This window comes from Manihot esculenta, chromosome 6, assembly GCF_001659605.2.
Source record: "Manihot esculenta cultivar AM560-2 chromosome 6, M.esculenta_v8, whole genome shotgun sequence".
Classification (NCBI taxonomy): Eukaryota; Viridiplantae; Streptophyta; class Magnoliopsida; order Malpighiales; family Euphorbiaceae; genus Manihot; species Manihot esculenta.
In genome coordinates, this window is record NC_035166.2 from 2,942,543 (window position 1) to 2,956,641 (window position 14,099).

General features: G+C 24.2%; 1 protein-coding gene across 11 annotated transcripts in view; it reads right to left on the minus strand.

Moving 5' to 3' along the window:
• LOC110618156 (calcium-transporting ATPase 10, plasma membrane-type) overlaps nt 1–12,476 on the minus strand; it is a 51,123-nt gene extending 38,647 nt beyond the window's left edge. For 3 of the 11 annotated variants that reach the window (XM_043957274.1, XM_043957269.1, XM_043957272.1), the window contains exons 1-2: nt 12,320–12,465; nt 6,125–6,171 (exon numbers count right to left, since the gene is read on the minus strand). The gene's annotated coding sequence lies outside the window, so the exon portion shown is untranslated. Of the gene's footprint in view, nt 1–6,124; nt 6,176–6,310; nt 6,511–12,319 lie in introns of those variants that run through there. The other 8 variants (XM_043957273.1, XM_043957268.1, XM_043957271.1 and 5 more) reach the window with 5 other exon arrangements.
• Between the last annotated feature and the right edge of the window lie 1,623 nt (nt 12,477–14,099).

Here is a 14,099-nt window from a genome sequence, read left to right on the forward strand (position 1 = left end):
ATAAAAGATGGAGACAAGTCATGGAGGGAGAGCATGGAAATTATCAAATCTTCCCAATGGTCATGAAACAATTGGAGTTAAACGGTTTTCAAGATAAAAAAGGATGTAAGTGGAGATGTGCAAAGATATAAAGTGAAGCTTATTGCTAAAAGTTACAAATAAAAGTTTGGAGTAGATTATGAATAAGTTTTTATACCTGTTGTTCAAATGGAGATAATATATTCGTTTATTTCTCTAGTAGCTCAAATAAAATGGAAGATTGGTCAGTTGAATATAAAGTTAGCTTTTCTAAATGACTATCTTGAAGATGAAGTTTATGTCAAACAACCATTGAGTTTTATGATTAAAGGTCATGAAGATTAAGTGTTAAGACCAAATAAAGATTTGTACGGGTTGAAGCAAAACACCAAATGCATAGAATACTTACATTGACTAGTACTTCCAAGATAATGGATTTATTTGTTACCCTTATGAATATGCGCTTTTATGTTGAATATAAAAATTTGGAGATATACTGTTTGTTTGCTTACGTTGATGATTTCATCTTTATTTGCTAACTCAAGTTTGTTTAAAGATTTAAAGAAGGCTATATCATTTAAATTTGAGATGATAGATTTATAGCATTGCTTTATTATTCGGGCTTAGAAGTAAAACAAATACAAGATGAAATTTTTATTTCACAGGAATGATATGCAAGGGAGCTATTGATAAAGTTCAAAATGCTTGATTACAATCCTGTGAACACACCTATGAAATATGGAACAAAGTCATCAAAGTTCCATAAAGGGAAGAAGGAGGATCTCATTATATTCAAAAGCCTTATAAGAAACTTGCGATACTTGATATGTATAAGATCGAATTTTTTTTTGCAATTGGAGTAGTGAGTTGTTTCATGAAAACTCCTACTTTTACTCCCATGAAAGTTGCTAAAATTATTTTTCGTTATTTAAAAGGTACAATTATCTTTGGATTGTTTTATTCTTCCTCTAAAAATTTCTAACTTGTTGGATATTGTAATAGTGATTTTGTGAGAGAAATTTATAATAAAAAAAGTATTATTAGGTTTTTGTTTTTCATGGATGATTATGCTATTATGGAGGTTGAAGAAACAATTCATTGTTACATTGTCAACATGTAAATCTGAATATATGGCTACAATATCCTTATCATGCTATTTGTTAAATAAACTCAATTTGCTATAAGAGAAGACTACTGAAATTTGCATTGATAATAAGTTTACCTAAACACCGATGAAGAATCTAGTTTTTCTTTGAAAATCAATTAAATGGGTGTTTCGCACTTTATATTTTTGTTTCCATGTAGAAATGAAAGTTCTCTATATTTGAACATTATTAAGCAAATTTTATGTCTAGTATCACAAGGCCTTGATAAGCCAACTCATGAGAATCCTTTATCAATCAATTAGCCTATGATTATATAATAGCCTATGATTATATAATCTCCTATGATTATATAATCTCCTATGATTATATAATCTCCTATAATTATATAGGAATTATGTTCACACTTTAACAATACCCAATCAAAACTAATTATACTATTCAAAAAAATCAAAATAAATTAGTTTTTTGAAAAGTACGAGAGAGACTAAGAAAAAATGTAAGAGAGTACTAGAAAGGTAGTGAGATAAGAGATAGTATTTCGAGAAATTAAAGAGAGAGAAATGCGATAGAAGAGAGAGTTATTTAAGTTATTTTCTTTTTTAGGGTATTTAATTTATTTTATCATATTATAATCATGTACCTAGTTATTACAGATCAAAGTTTGAAGAGTTTTATATTACAAATTAAATTTAGAGACAATGTTGTTACAACACTATAAGTTCAAGGAGGATAGGTGAAATTTACCTCACTTTTGGATCTCCTAGGGTCGGATGGATAGTCCAGGGCTAATCTAACTTAGTTCGGTTTAATTTTTTTTGTAGAAGGTTGATTTTAATTTGAGTTTGATTTTGATTCCTTATATTCTCAACTCATAATTCGTATCTTTTGTCCTACTAAGCTTGAAATGCATTATGCACCTCTTAAAATAAATTTTGAAACTTATAAAATTTTTAAAAATTTAAAGTTTTCTTCTCGTGATATCTCTAGTAGGATGATAATTGATATCTCTAGTAGGATGATAATTGGTTGGCAAGTTATGTTTTTGCGGCCATAAATTCGACACAAATATGATTAAGTGTTGACACAAGCATGATATAATTATTAAATCACGTATAAAATCAAAATACTAACAATGCACTTCTATTATACAAGTTATATGAATAATTAATTTAAATTATATTGAGTTAAAGATGATACTATATAAGTATTATTTATAATACCCGGCTAGATCCTGGCATCGGAATTTGGAATTCAAAGATGCCGGAGTCTTCTAGAAGGGTAAAATGTGTTTTCTAAAATGTTTTCACATGATTTTATGGTTTTAATGCAAAAGAAATTGAGTTTTGAAAAGAAAAGACCAAGGAGGGAAGAACCCAGGTTCAGCCGCCGAACATGGGGCTGTTTAGGAGGCACGTTAGGCTTTCGAAAGTGGCTTTCTTTCGACCGCCGAACATGGGATAGTTTAGGGGGCACGTTAGGCTGCCGAAGGTGGTGGAGTTGTGGAGACAGCTTAGGCCGCCGAAGGTGGTTGACCGGCCACCTATAAAAAGGCCCTCAGATAAAAAATGGGCGAGTTTTCTCCCCATTCTCGAGCTAGAGTGAGTTCATGTCCTCCTTTGGTTGTTTTCATACTTTTTCTTCAAATCCCTCAAGTTTTCATGAGTTGTGTCTTTGTTTTGAAGAGTTTTGAGCTTAAAATCAAGTTTTGGAGCTTGGAGACCCAAGGAGCTAGATTTCTCCCATCTCCAAGTTAGGGATCGCACCAACCCTCGATCTTCAAGAGGTAAGTGTGGATCTTTGCTTTCCTTTATGTTTTAATGAAGTTTTAGGAAGTTTTGATGCTTGTGTGAGGGTAGATGTGCATGTTAAGGTTTATGTGGGTTTTGTGCTCAATGTATATTTATGTGATGTTATGTTGAGAAATTTAAGTTAGTTTATGCTCTATATGCATGAGGGAGTGTGTATGCATGTTTGGGAGAGAGCATGTGAGGTTTTGGATTGTTTTGGAAGGTTGGGAGGCTGTTTGTGCATGAGGAAGCTGAGTTCTACCATTCTGGAAGAACTCAGGTTCGGCAGCCGAAGGGACTTTTGGTCGCCGAACCTGTATGTGGTGGCTTGTTTTGGCTGCCGAACCCTGCCCCCGAAAGTTGGACTTTCGGCTCTGGAGGGGAGTTTCGGCCGCCGAAAGTGCCGCCGAACATGCATAAGTTTCGGATCTAGAAGGAACCTTCGGCCGCTAAAGGTGCCGCCGAAGGTGCATGGCTTTCGGCTCTGGAGGGACTTTCGGCCGCCGAACCTGCCGCCGAAAGTGCCCTGTCCAGCCTTCCTTTGCATGATTTCTATGATGTTTTAGGGGGTTTTTGGGGAGTTGTTTATGAGTTGTTTAGGGTGTGTTTGGCACCTCATTCGAGTCCACCTGTGTAGGATCGGACCCGGGGGACCGAGGAGGCCAGCAGTGTTAGCTGTTGCAGAGTCAGTTCAGCATCTGCCAGAGGTGAGTAGAACTAACTCAAATGTTTTTAGCATGTTTCACGCATCATGAATACCATGTATATGTATTAGGCTGTTGCATTAGATTTCACGAAGATGTTGCATTGCATAATTTGTTGTTGATGTGGATGGACCAAGGCAACCCCAATAGCCCTAGATATGATATGTTAATAAAGTCCTGAGGAGCCCCACCGAGGGTCGAGCACTAATGAAGTCCTGAGGAGCCCCTTCGAGGGCCGGGCACCATGTTATGTTACAGAAGTCCTGAGGAGCTCCTTCGAGGGTCGGGCACAGACAGAGGAGTTTTGGTGATCATGTCCATCCGTGATGTGAAATGTTTGTGATGTGACGCATTCCATGATAGCATATGATTTATTAAACTGTTTTTCCTTGTTCTGCTCACTGGGCTTTTTAGCTCACCCATTTCCCCTAATCCCCAGGCTTGCAAGTCAGAGGTAGTCCAGGAAGACGTCAAGGGTAAATGTTATGTCTTTATAATAGATTAGCATGTTAGCGTGGACATGTATTGTGATATAATGTAAATTGATATAATGCATTGTAAGATAATGTAATGTAATGTAATGTAATGTAGCGTATGGTGGAGTTATGTTTATGGATTAGTATTGTGCTTGGCCTTAAGGTCTAGTTAATCCCTTTTTGCATATGATGTATGTTATGTTTTAAATGATGTTATATGAGAAACCAGGCTTGACTTATGTAATGTGAACCACACTAGAGCATTTGATGAGGGCTCTGGTGTGGGTTATATGTTTATAGTATGTTCAGGTCAAGCTTGGTATAGTAAATGTTTTAAAGTTTTTATAGAATGTTTGATCATGTATGAGATTATAGCAGTTATACAGGATGTATGTTAGGCTTGCTACGGGTCCCGACGGCCTTAAGCCGATCTGGATCCTAGCGCCGGTAGCGGTCCAGTTTTCGGGTCGTTACATTATCTATTTAAATATATTTATGTAAAACATTTATTATTAATAAATTATTACTAAAAAACCTTATAATTAATTAATAATATTTTTATGAAAACCAAAAATATGCAAAAAAAAATCTAATTAAAACCAAAATTTAATAAATGAAAAAAACTCAAATGAATTAATGACTAAACTCTTGTTTTGATCATAATAATATTACTCCTGCTTTAATACATAATATTGGCAAATTTATATATTTTTCATATTACTTAAAATAATATTATATTTTAATTTATATTGGCAAATTTAAAGTTGTTATCAAAATTTTATTAGCGGGCAAAGAGATAAAACTAGCGATAATGTTTATGATAAAAAATTAAATTTGACACTTCTTTTACTTATTAATTTAATGATAAAATTTAGTAACGAATTTAGATTTCTTTAATAATTTAAACACTTTTTTAAATGTATTAACAGATTGAAATGTGTTAGTGAATTACTAATAAATTTACTAACGGATTTTAAGTCCGTTAAGTGAATTTCAATACTAATTATTTTATATATTTATAAATTACCAATAGATTTTGAAATCTGTTAGGGTTAGTAATATTAATAAATTACCAACTGATTTTAAATTCGTTAGTGAATTTTTACATAATTTTTTTTATATTAAAAATTACTAACAGATGAAAATCCGTTATTAAAATTGATAGTAAATCTTTCGTCAGTTATTAAAATTCATTGATAAATCTTAACTTTTTTGTGGCGGAAGTTTATTATCAATATTTTATTAGCAGGCAAAGAGATAAAAACTAATGATGATGTTTATGATAAAAAATTCAAAACTTCTATAATTTTTTTTAATTTTAGCTTTTTTAATCTTATTAATCTAATTCTTAATTTTTTTTAATTTTTAAATTAAGTTTAAAGTAATTAAATAAAAAAAAAAAAGAATTAACTGTGACACTGGTTTAAGGTTGAAATTTTGGTTGTAGCATTGATTAATTGTGTTTAGCCTTTGACATTTTCATCACATGTTCATTCCTAAATATTACATGTTGAAAAGGAGATTGATTTTTGTTTTTTTCTTTTTCATTTTTTAATGAAGTTAATAGAAAAATTAATTAAGTTTTATGCTGATAGTTTTAGAAAAATTACTATTTATTTTTATGATGAATTTATTAATTAGTCTCTTAATTTTAAAAATATTTTAATTTTTATTAATTTTATATATTAAATTTTTTTAAATTTATTCAGTAAATATTATACTATCGACTAATTAATTAATAAATATTTAATAATAAATTAATTAATAAATTTTTTAATATGTAGAATATTTAATGATTAAAATTAATATATTGACTAATTAATAGATTTTTTAAAATTAAGCTATTAATTTATGTGGTTTTACGTATCAATTAAATAATAATTTTTTTCTTTTAAGTTTAAAACAGACTTAATTGTTGTGAAAAGAAAAAGGAAAATTAAATATAAAAATGAAATTGCTGAAGCTCAAACAAATGAAATATTGATAATTCCTGTAATAAAGAAACAGAGGATCAAGAAAGTTCAAATACATACCCAGGGAAATGCAAGAACAGCCAATTCCTGAAAAACTCTCTTTCTTTCTTTCTGCACCACCAAGATTCAAGAAATAAAACAATATATATTTTTAATTTAATGAAAATTAATGCCAAACCTAAAGATATAAATGAAAAATAACAACAGAATTTGAGACTCATTAACTGATAAAATCGTATAATATACCTTGAAAATATAAAGAAGAAACACACAGTACAAGAGAACCAATAGCAAAAAAGAAAACTTGCAGAAGCTAGTCAACTCGAGAATCCTGAAGATGGAAGAAGAAGAAGAAGTGAAGAGAAGTTGAGCTTTTTCCCTTTTTTTTTTCTAATGGAGAAATGGAAAATCACATTGTTTGGTTTTCTAAAAGAAAGGAATAGCTTGGTAGACAAACTTAAAAATAAAGAATCAAAGTAAGCATATTGTCGTAGCTTACACTTCGGATGGGAAGATGACTGGAAATTTCTATCATTTCGTTTACTTGTCCTCTAAGTCTCCTCTTTATGCAATTTCCTAGTAAACTTATGAAAAAAAAATATATATTTAATCTCTGAATGCGTCTGCATCAGTTAATTAATATTTTTTGAATTATACGAATTAAATAGTTATATTTTTATAATATTTAAAGGTTTAATAATTATATTTTGTTAAATTTAAATACCTTTAAATATTAATCGATTCGATTCGCTATTAAATTAAATTAATTAAAATAAAAATAATATCGTAATGTTATAGTAATTAAATTGAATTGATCAATTTGATTTCATGTGATTTATCTAATTAAATCTTATTTCACGAATTCAATAATAATTTAAATTTAATAATTAATTATTTAAATTTAATATAAAAGCACTCGATTTAATTTAACTAAAAATTTATTGATCAAAATTAAATCAAATTAATGGGATTAAATTTATTAAAATTTAAAATTAAATTAAATTAAATTTATGAGGTTTGATTGATCTTTTCCATATAAATCGAGTAATATTCGTCTTTAAATTTAAAAATTAAATAATTATATTTTATCATAATCATATGTTAAAATTAAGGAGGAAATTATTAAAGTGCCAACTAAATTTTTTTTATAATTATTATAATCATATATAAAAATTAACAACGAAAATATTAAATTGCCAACTAAATTTTTTTTATAACTATTATAATAATATATAACAGTTAACAACAGAAATATTAAAATGCCGACTAAATTTTTTTTTAAGAACTTAAGAGTATTTATTTAAAATTATTGTCTACATCCAATCCTTTCCTTTGCTTTGTTAAATAGGATAATGTGGACCCACCTAACCCTACCTCAAAGTCTATCCAGTAAGTGATCTTGCAAACCTTCCTTTGCAAACTTAACTTTTGAGGTGGAGTTAAATGCGATCTTATTAATTTAAAATTCATCTAGTAACTTTTTATTTTTTATTTTTAGATGAATTAATTATTTTATATTAAGAATTAAGTAATAAAAAAAGAGTAAACGGGTCTTATATAATAAAGAAATTATTTTAAAGGAAAAAATATTATCTAGTTTTATGCAGTATAAAAAATTATTAATTAATTTATTAATTTAAAAAGTACATTGAATATTTTAAAATTATATATTAATTATTTTAATAGCTAAATATTATAAAAAAATTTAAATTAAATATTTTTAAATATTTTTAAAATTAAATAATCAAGTAATGAGTTGTTTAAATCTTTTAAAATATTTTTTAAAATTAAGTAATTAATTAGTGAATTTTTTAAATAAAATATTTTTTTTAAAAAAAAAGAAAAAACATATAGTTAAATTGATTGGAAGCATAAATATCTACATTAACGTGTAGGAAGGAAGTCTATTTTTATTGTGCTGTTATTTTCAATGAAAATATCTATAAACTGATTTTTTTTGGGAAAGAGTTAATATTTTTCTTTGCAAGTTAAAGCGACTGTGTTTTTTTTTCAAAGTTAAAGCGTGATCGAAGAGAAATGCATGGCAGAGTAAAGGTGGAGCTTCACCGACCACCCAGCCGACCATCTAGGCCACAGTCCGTTGTCGTATGACGCATATGCTTATTATACTCTCAAATGTCGGAGCACTTAAGTGTGATTGTTCAGTTTGTGCCATTTAATTTAAATTGAATCAATTAAAAATTAAAATATAAAAATGAAATCAAATTAGATAAAAAATTAATTTCAATCAAATTGATTTTGTTTGGTTTGATTTATTTTTTTATTAGTTAATTTTTTAATTAATTTTTTATTTTTTATATTTTAATTTAAATATTTTATAATTTAATATGTATTGATAGGTATTTTTTTAATTAAAATTGAAATGAATTAAAATAATTAAATTTTTTAAAAATTAAAAATTGAACCAAATAATTTATATAAGCGAATAGTACTAGCCTTCTTGGTTTTAAGTTTAACTTTGATTTTGTTTCCAGATTAGCAATGGATAGATTCGTTTAGAAATTAATACATTTGTTAGAAATGTTTTATATATCTAAAATTATTAATTAACTGATTTATATAATCACATTTCACTCTTTAAAAACTAAAATTATTAAATTTAATTTTAAATTAATTTTAATATTGCTTAATTAAAATATTTAAACAAATATTTTTCTAGAAAATGATTTTTTTAATAATGTCAAACAGATTCCATATTTTTAAAATTCCATCTTCTTAATATGGTGAAACAATAAGAAATATTAATTTCAAAAAAATTATTATAATGATTTATATATCTAAAAAAATTATATATATATATATTTAATTATTACTTTATATAAAAAATAATTTTATTAGAAATTTATTTTATAAAAACAAATAAAATAATGTTTATAGAAAATATTAATTAATTATTTAAAAAAATCAAATGATGAATAATAAAATATAAAATTTAAATAAAAATATATTTTTTTTAAATTTTACATCATATTATCGTAATACCATTATAGTCGACTATATTTCGATTGCAATCATCGACTAACAAGTATTTTTTATTAATTAAAAAATTATTTTATTAGAAGAAAATTTAATTTAAAAATTAATTTATTATTAAAAATTTTAATAGTTTTATCAAATTTTAAAGAGGTCTGCATAAATTACCCATAAATTAAATAAAGAAATAAAAATAAGCATAGAAAAAGAAAATAAATTAACTATTACAATGTGAATGAGCATTTATGTCTAACCACCAACTTTTTGAAAATATTTATCCACATTGAAAACTTCATAGAAAATGCATAGTGGAGCTGTTAAAAAATATATTATTTCTAATATTTTAAAAATTTACTAATTAATCTATTTATTAAATTTAATAATTAAATATTAAGAAAATTAATTAATAAGACTAAATTATTTTTTTATATATAAAATATAAAAAATTTTAATTTTAAAAAATATATTAAATATTTTTAAACTTTTTAAAAAATACTAATTAATTTTTTCTTAAGTGTTAATAATCAATTGTTTAACTACTTAATTATTGTAATATAAAGAAAGTTACTTTTTAATTTTATAAAAATATTACTGATTAATCTATCTAAAGATATTTTAATTTTTTTATAATATTTAATAAATAACTTAATAAAAAAATTAATTAATAAATTATTAAAAATATTTTAATATTTTTTTAAAATCAAAAGATAATTAATAAATTTACATATTTATAAGAATTAAATAATAATTTTTTAAATATGAAATAAGTCACGCGTCTTGTCTTGTGATAAGTGTATTCCATGACGTGCACAAGAAATGGCCGCAATAGTTGTCCTTTGACCTTGAAAGAAGTTAAAAGGTGATGGGCAACCGACTCACGGGTCGTTGGTTGTTGCAATATCCTCGATTATTTATCAAATTTATTATTATTTTTATTTGAAGTTAAAGTTTGATGAAATTTCTAAAAAAATAAAATATTATTTATTTTTTTTAAAATAAATTAAAATTTTCTTTAACTTTTTCATTGATTAAATTTTATTGATATTTTGAATTTTAAAAAATATAAAAAGTATTTTTTTAAAATAAATAAATTCTAAGATCACAATTTAATTGATTGTTTTAATTAAAATTTTTCATTAAAATAAAAGAATTTATTTTTTTAATTTTAAAAAATTAAAATAATATATAATTTTGTATTAATTTATTTAAACTATTTATCATAAAACGGATCATTTTAAACAAAAGCTAAAAAAGATGGGCTGAATTTCTATGTGGGTTTGGGTTGTTAGGCTGAAAGTGTTTATGGAATGGGCTTGGGCCTTTTAAACATATAAAATAGTAAAAATAAATAAAATGAGTTTAAAAAACAAGGAGTTTTCTGAAATTATTAATATTTTAATAATAATTTAAAAATAAATTAAGATAAAAATATAATTTAATATTTTTAATTTTTGTTATATAATTCAGAAATAAATTTAAATTTTTAGTTATATGTGAAATTAAAATATGCAAAAAAAAAAAAAAAGGACAAGACTCCACCCATGAAAACTAAACTGTAAACTTGTAAAGAAAACATTTCCCTAGTTTGGACGAGATATAGAAACTAAAAGCGGAAGAAAGCTGAAGAAAATGATGCATTTTTATCCTAAAGATATTATTTTATCTGACTTAAATTATAATATTTTAAATAACAATTAATTTATTAATATATATTAAAACATTATTAATTTTAAAAGTTATATAATAATATGAGTTATTTAATTTAATTTTTTAATAAAATAATATAATGAAGAAAATATTAACAACAAACTCAATATAATATTTAATATCTATGTTTGTTTTTTGAAAATACTTATATTTTAAAAATATTAAAATATTTTTCATAAAAAATATTTTTTAATAAAATAATTTATTTTTTATTAATTAATTTTAATTTAAAGATAAAATTATATATTGAAGTTCTAATAAAAATTTAAAATGTAAAAAATACTTTTTTAATTTAAAATAATTTATTTTTTTAATAAAATATATTTTCCATTTAATTCTGAATGTTTTAAAGATAAAAAAAAATATAGAAAATAATTTTTTAAAAAAAAGTATTTTTCGTGAAAGAAAGAAATCTTTAACAATGTAAATTTATTTTTTAAATTATATATATCGAGGCAATTAAAATATTAATAATAATTAAAATTTGTTGAGTATTGATATTTCTTAATTGGAGTGGCATTTAATAAAAAAAATTATGATATCTATATAAAATTTAAAATTATTTTTCAAATAATATCTAAAATAGTATTTTTTTTAATTAAAATACTTTTACCACTCAATCACAACCTAAACTTATCATATGGTTTAGAAATAATTCGACTCACTTATAACCCTAAATTAAAAAATAATAAATTTAAAAATTAAATAAGTACACATTTGAAAAACTAAATTATAAATTTATTAAATAAATAAATTTTTAAATTTTAACGAATCAAGTATTTATCAACTCAAATTTAATTTATTTAATAAATGAATTTAATTCCAACTAGTCTTTGTATTTACAAATATATATTAAATTTGATAAATGAATTTGATTCCAACTAGTGAAATCAAACTTTGCATTTACAAATATATTTGAACTTTCATTGGTTTTACATGAAATTAATACAATCACATGATCACAATGGAAATAGAGAGGAATATTTTTACGCTTTGTTTGGACGAGAGGGAAAACATAAGGAGGGAAGGGGGTTGAGGACATAAAAAGGGAGAATTGATAGTCTTATAGATTACTTTTGTGTTTACCTCCTTTTCTTTCCCATAATTTTTTTTTCTCCCAAACAAAGGATTACTTTCTTCTTGATCCTTTCCCAAACATAATAAACATTAGGAAAGATTAGTTTTGTGTTTATCTCCTTTTCTTTCCCATAATTTTTTTTTTCTCCCAAACAAAGGATTGCTTTCTTCTTGATCCTTCCCAAACATAATAAACATTAGTAAAAATCTGTCTCGATTGAGCACATAAACATAAATTAATTAATTTTAACAGTTAAATATTATAAAAAAAATTAAAATATTTATAATATATAAAAATTAATTAATAATTTTTTAAAAAATTTAAATAAAATTATCTAAAAGATTAACTGTAAAGGAAACTTTACAAATAATTCATAGAAAGATATCAAACTAAAAGGTAAATAAATTAATAAATAAAAAGTGAAATTAATATTCTGAATCTGAAAGAAAATGAAGATATATAATACTGCGACTGACCTGGAAACGAAGAGTTTCTTCTTTGTTTCTTTTTCCAGCAATGGAAAGATATTATGTGCTTTTGCTGCAGAAACTGTCAGAAAGTGAGAAGAAGAAGAACAACACCAACGCCACCAAACAGATCAGAGCAGAAGAGATTAAGACAATTTATTCCCTTAATAAACTTCTTACTTACTCTATGATATATATAGGCCTGGTTACCATTCAATTCCAACCATAAATTGGATTGAAGCTTTATTTTAGGGTTGGTTGAATTGAAATCAAATCAAAATCGGTTAATTCGAATCTATCATCTGATTTTATTTTAATTTGATTTTAAATTTTTAAAATAATTATTTAATAAATTTATATAATTTAAAATTAATCTGTAATTTAATTAATTTAATTATCAAATAATTAAGTTGAAACATGTTTTTTTTACTTATAAATAATATAACTATTTGCACTCAGATTTAATTAGATAATAAATACATTTGAATAGATTTAAAAAGTCTCATATTTTACTATTTTAATTTTTAATTTTTATTTTAAAAATATATTTTTTATATAATTTATTTATTTATTTAATAAAATTTAATATTTGTTTTTTTATTCAATCTTACTTTTATTTTAAAAAATTTTAATTAAACCGATTAAAATTTAAATTTAACTGAAAATAGAATTGGAGGGTTAAAAAAGTATAACTATAATCGGATTAAAACTTAATAAAAAATAATGTAAAAAACCTAAAAACTGATTAATAACGGCTGTTCCTAATTGTATATATTCAATTAATTAAAAAATAATATATTATTTAAAATCATGATAATTTTATTTAAAATTATAATACATATATTTTTATTAATAGGCTGTCGACACTCAGACACATACAAGAAATTTGCAAAAAAGAGAAGTAAATCATTTCTGTGGATGATGAGTGTGTTTAATCAGCAAAATTATTTTTTTCTTAAGAAACCAGTCACCCACTCACCATCAAGAAATTTCTAGGAAGGAGCTGCTACTATTGCATCATCTATCATGCCTTGCTTTTCCTATAATATCAACAAAATTCCAAAAAAGAAAAAAAAAACAAAATAAATAAAAAAGGTTCTGCTGAAAAAAAAAATATATGTAAAATAAAACAGTCTTTAAACAAATAAACAATATACCTAATTATATTTTATTATTTTCACAGTAGGTGTAACAGTTGGGTTATAATTAGACTAAATAATTTTTAAATTTATTTAATAATTTTAAACTAAATATTATATAAAATCATACGTTTTGCTAAATTTCTGAAGTGGGAATGCAGTGGGTGTGATAGTAAAAATTATATATATTTTTTTAATTTCAAAAATTAAAAAGATTAAATTTTTTAAAATTATAGAAATTAAAACATAAATTTCATTAAATTGAATACAGTAAATTGTGGTTTATCAAGAAAATAAACATTAAAAATACTACTTTACTCATAAAAGATATACATAAACCACTAAGATGTGAAATGAAATAACACATTTATTTTTCTTTAATCAGAATTTTTAAATTTCAATTTCAATTATGAAATATTTTTTTAAATTTAAGAGAATGTTTTATTACTTTAATAGTTCTGTTTGGTGTGAATATAAATTAATTAAAATTGATAAATTTTAAATATCAGTTTGATTTATTAAAAAAAATCATACATAAAAAATCTGAATTTGTTTTTTTTTTTAAGAAAAGAGAAGTCTTTTATTGTCATATTTAATTTCCTTATTTTTTTTAAGTGGAAAACTGTAGGAGGAAATTTCACATAAGGAGA